The following is a 6,000-nucleotide window of genomic DNA, read 5'->3' as shown; positions in this document are numbered from 1 at the left end:
CTGATAATCTAGGACTCTAGTCTAACCTAATCGGTTCGCGTGCCGTATGAATCTATCGGTTTAAAGTCATAGTTAACTAAAAGCGACACAAGAAGGGATGGTTAACCCTTTTATATTAATCTGAAAGAAAAATTTGGAAATTAAAGAAAGATCATGTGTTTTAAATTTAAACGTTTATTCATAAAATTAATTAGATTAATCTTCCGAGTCAGGATTGGCAGAAGAAGTCCAGTGAGTAGAAGAAATCATGGTAAATTTCAATTTTCATTGTCCCGAATCTTTATCCAATGGAATAATCTGGCAAAAACTATAAAAATTATTAATATGTAATATTAAAATATATTTATATAACTTTATACGTTTGTTTTAATTAATAAATTATTCTAATCACTATAGTTTAAAAAATGAGATTAATATAATAATAAAGTCTTTTCGATTCAAATTGATACGCGAAATTTTGTAAAACGAAAACTTTAATGATATATAAATGTTACTAAATTTTATACTAATTTTTAGTTTAATAAAAAAAATGTAATAGTAATAGAATTAAAAATTTTTAGCAATATAAATCTGTTTTGCGTTTACCATTCAACATTTTCTAACAGAAACCTAATTTATTTGCTACGATTTTTAATCTACTACAAATTTTGTTTTGGATAAAGCTTAAATTAGATAAGACGACTCTCTTAATTGACGAATATAGATAAAAAGATTTTCTATATATTTTTAATAGAAAAGACCAATTTTTGCCGATTTTTTTCCGGAAATACCGATTTTTATCACTAGCATGAATTTTATTAAAAAAATATGTAACTTTGCTTTTTCCAAAATAGATGATACTATCAGTTTAGATTGTTTTATTAGTTTTATATAAGAAACAATGTCCATCGAATATTATAATAAAACTTAGCTTTTCGCAGTTTTACATCGAAAAAGATTTCAACACTTTACAAAAGAGGAACATCGCGTTGCAGTTTTGAAACGAGCGTGGCAAAAATTTTCGAGAATGACACGATGCTGGGACACCACATATGGCCGTTGAGGAGTATTAGATAATGGTGTTAGCTCTCCCCAATATATTCAGCCACCCTATTTCTAGTGGTAGCCTCGGTACAAAGAAGCCTGGGTACGCAACATGCACACAAGCAGAACGCGTATATTGTCACTGGTTTCATTGTTGCATGCGTGTCTCATCAATAGCAGGGATTCTATTTACAATGTCAACGTTTGTTGACGTTTTTCTTTAAAATCTGTTTTTTATATACATGTATTTTAACGCACATTAAGACACAAAAGATTTGTTTATAATTTTATAATTTTCACAAAAAAAAAAAAAAGTTTTGTATCAGAATTTTATGCATGCGCATTATTTTATAAATTTATAAAAAAAAAAATTATTATTGTTGTGACAGAATTATACAGTGTGTTCCCGGATTAAATGGCCAAGCTTGAAATATGAATTTAGGACCTTAAAACGAGAAAAAATTTTCCTCCGGAAGTATGCTCGCAAACGTTTCGTTCAAGAGATATCATTATTTAACCCGGGAACACCCTGTATATAGAATAAGATTTCTCATTTTCTATATCAGCGATTATCAGATGTCGCGTGCAGTATCGATATCAAAGATTTTCGAATAGGAATCCGACGCGAATGGATACCCACGAGATATTAACGTCTATAGAATGGATCGGGAGGTTTCGAAAGGGAGTATGTATAAGGCGGAGGTGCAGTTGAAAGGCGAAGGGGGAAGGGGAGTTTGGTTGATTTTGAGGGGTTGCTACGGGGGTTGTCGCGGCGTACCCCTGCGGGCTCCCGCTCTCGGCTCCTAGAGGCCAGGGTGGTTTACCCCCGACGACCGTAATACGCTGTACGAAGGGTGAGAGTGCAGCAAGTGTGCGCGAGCGTGTGTGCGTGCGTGCACACGCGTTAGAATGCGGTGTTACGTACATGGGTAGCCGCGTGTTCCGTGTACAGTCGACGACATCAATGGTAAGATGCGGGGAAGGAAGTGCGATGTATAATATAAACAAATGTCGCATCTATAGAATTGAAAAAAAAAAAGAAAAAAAAGAAATTAAGAAACAGTTTTATCCTTTATCGCGCTCTCTTTTCAACTTACACAATTTTTAATTAAAGAGATTTCTCGAATATGTAACACGATCATTATATTTTTATAAATCAAAACGGGTACGATTAATTACTTGTTTATCACTTACCCTTAGACTACGATATTAACTGACGGAATAACGTTATCAGCTTTAATTTCCTTGTTACGATAACGTCGCAGATGTCTAGAATGTTTGCCTTCGTAAACATCACGCGCTATACACGTACGCCACCGAATAAGGCACGCCGCTTTCGATGAAAGGGGACCACTGGACCAAGAATAATCGATAAATCTGCTCTGGAAGGGCGAGCTCATCCCTCCCCGTCGTCTGCACTATACGTCCAAGCAATCTTTAGGATCAGTAACGACACGCTTGCTTCTCTCGAAAAAGTGTGCCGCGGTGTCGCCTTTGAAATATGAACGACGTTCGTAAGCAGGATTTCGCTCCACGATATTGTCGAGATCTTTTTTTTTTTTTTTTTACAAAGGATTACAAGACAGATGCTGCTTACGAGAGATACTCGCTCGCACATTTGTTCATATAAAAATCAAACGATTTGATTAAAATAATTAAAGCCAAATGATTATATTCAGATTATGATAAGGATGGCTCGCGTTTAAATCGTCAAAGGCATCTCTCATGTCATAAGAGAAGCGAATAAGCGAGTTTAAAACTGAGAACGAATAGCATTTCCCGTTATCCATCTAGCCAGTGTCACCGAGGAGGGCGAGAAGCTCGTAATCTATGTGAGAACCTCTGCGGGATAAGTCTCACCCTATCCAGTCATGTGTGATGGACCTAAATGGATGAGACGCACCCCTGCAGCGGCTGCTGGCCTATCGGCTGTCCATAATTTTTGCAGCTATTCCAAAGGGTAATATCTGGAGGGTGGGTACACGAGGTACTCTCTCTCTCTCTTCCTCTGCTTCCGAGAGGATAGGTACTAAGTACCTACTTGCTCCGGCATTAAAAATGCCGGGGTGCTTTTGCCATGTACGTCTAGACCCCAATCTAACTCCTCCTGCATCCTATATTCCCTATATTCCGTTGATAGCCAATATCAGATCGTAAATATGGTATATCTTTATCTCAATACACATGCGTTATCTGAATTTCGATAAGTTTTCCGCGAGATATATATAATGCCATCATTTTTTGTAAGTTCAATATCTTCAATTCTTTCCACGCTTATCAAAAATATTTTGACGTTTAGGTAATAGATCTTCGATAAATTTTGAGAATCGATTTTTTTTTTTTTTTTTTTTTTAACCGAAACGCGCGAGAAGATTATATTGCATATTGTATAATTTTTTGAATACTTCGATTACTTTGATGCTTTGCGGATTAAATCTTTCGGCTGCGCGAAATGATTTTATGCAATTTTTGCAAATCTTTGCGACGCATCTTTTGCCTTTCGAGCGCCTAGATGCATTCGACTCTCGATCATCTCCACATCTCGCAGGCTGCAACGAAGCTACTTGGTTATGTAAAGGAGCGCGTGCGAGAAAGAGAGAGAGAGAGAGAGAAAGAGGGAGAGAGAGAGTCAACTGGAGATATTACGTAGGTTCATTTCGACGTGAATCGATTTGGCAAATTGGTCAATCGCTGAGGGGTCAGAATTTCAGTAGCGGCTGCGATGACGAGGTAGAAACGAGGCTGCCGATTCAAGGGGGTGGTGTCGGGTTGCACGAGGACGGTGGAAGGAGAGACGGTGTAAGGAAATTGTTCCGACGTGTCCACTTCCTCTCGGACTGATGAGTTCCGTTCTGCCGCTGGATGGAGGACCGGTTGGACCCTCGGCAAAAAGAAACCGAGGGTCCGGCCCAAACGCTTCGAACTTAGCTAGGAATTTGATCGGGGAAACGGAGGTCTCTCGTGGATTTTCGGATCAGCGTGGTTAACGTCAGTAATGTGGTAAAATCGCGGGATTCATATTCTAGAATCGCATCGTAACTTGTCTCCGAATGCGGATAAGTCGCGTCGATTGAAAATCGCGACAAATTTTAAATTTGCACGCGTATGTTGCAGAAGAAAATTGAGAAAAATTCACACCCCTCGCGACCCTATATGATTTTCACTTTGATTATTTTTCTATTCTTCGAGCTGTACTGTTACCGGCGTTGCGTCGGTTTGTCGAAAATAGAATCGGCAATGATTGATGCTTGGCTCGTATAATTTTTCCGACACAGACTGAAGGTCAGAAACCTCAACGGTAAAGGCCCGAGGGAGAATTGAATTGTTCTCGTAAAATATTGTATTACGACTTGAATATATTACATTTTTCTCTTCTAAGTAATCTTTCACCTTACCTATTTTTCTCACCGACGAAACTGTTTTTACAACATTTTACAACCTCAACAGAACGATTGTGGCCTGCCAAGTAAGTATCTATACCGAGATATGGTTTGAAAAAGGTAACCGCGCGACGAAGTTTCACCATCTTTGATGGCGTCTCCAGCAACATCGATCTAAGGTTCTCTCCATACCGTAGTTTCGCTAATGAAAAGAAAGCAGCGAGATAAAAAAAGAAACGCGTAGGTGGTCGGAGCAAGCGAAAAAAAAAAAAAATACCAACACGCAAAGGAACAAAAGAGCGCGGCCAGGGCCCCCTCCCCTCCCCTCTCTTACCCTCCCCCGTTTCACGAGCGAAAAACAGGTTTCCTCTCGGAAACAAATGCGGAAAGATCGATCCGCGCTTCGCGGAACGACGGCGGCCCGCCGATTTAACGTGGAACGGCGCGGCCTGAAAATCGGTGGTTTCCGCCGAAACGATTCTCGCCTTTTCAACGACTCTCGTGTGTGCCCGCCAATCGACACGGGTCAAAAACGACCGCGCCTCGACGGAAACAAACGCGAATGCGCGAACGCTCTCGCTACGGGGATGGTGTGCGCGTACCGCGTGGACCGCGGCGCGGGTTTTGTACTCTTTAATCCGCGACCGGGGGGGACGGCCGGCCGAAACGCGGGTCGATAACCGATAACGAGGTCGAGGTATTGCCATGCAAAACAGCTTGTTAAGCGTTTCTTTTCTATCTTCTTTCCCTAAGGTCGCGCGACGGCCGTCTTTGCCTCCGCAATCGCGAGTAAAAGCGACGTTTAAATGCGACGAAGGGAAGACGACGATGACGATTCTGTGCGTCGTTGAGGGAGGGAGAAATCGTCCTCGTTGCCGTCGCCGAATGCCTCTCGAAAGAGGCTTATTATTTCCGCGGTCTCTTTCCCTTTCACCACCCGCCTTCCCTCCAGGGGGAGGGCCCCCTCCCCCTCCTCCTCTCTCCGCACGCCGCGAATTCCTGCGAGACGCCGCCGTGTAATCCTCGACACGTTTCATTGTAAGAACAATTAGTGTATCGTTCGGGAGAGAGACAGAGAGAGAGAGAGAGAGTCTGCGAGGACGATTCTTTTATAGATTAGTTCGCGAAGGATTCGCAGGTGGATGATTAAGATCCTTTGAGTGGCGCGCTGCGGGCGTTCTTTTGTTCATTTCTGTTTTATTATTACATTTTTTTTTCTTTTTTTTTTTTTAAGGATGTGAAAAATTGATTTTTCGACGTTTTACAGATTTGTTTGTTGATGTGTCAGTATTTTTGATCTTGAATATTTACTCTTTTTTTTTCATTTAATACACGTGCCTACGTGCGTAGCGTGTTCGAAAATGAATAGTTCGATGGTGTGACATGCTGCTCCACGTGTATATAATGGTTTGAATTGAGTAAACTCGATCTAGTTTTATTTTATAGAATATTTATGGGCTATTGAACTTAATTTCATTAGAGAAACTTGATAAATAATATCATTTCGAAATTAGGTATTTTATTTTACCGAACTTTATTCATTTTTTGAAGGTTGAGAAAAATCTTAAATATTAATTTTTTAAATTTAATTTAGATT

This window comes from Polyergus mexicanus, unplaced genomic scaffold, assembly GCF_030449975.1.
Source record: "Polyergus mexicanus isolate NDT 795.1 unplaced genomic scaffold, iyPolMexi1.0 SCAF_22, whole genome shotgun sequence".
NCBI classification, from domain to species: Eukaryota; Metazoa; Arthropoda; class Insecta; order Hymenoptera; family Formicidae; genus Polyergus; species Polyergus mexicanus.
This window is presented reverse-complemented; position numbering follows the sequence as displayed.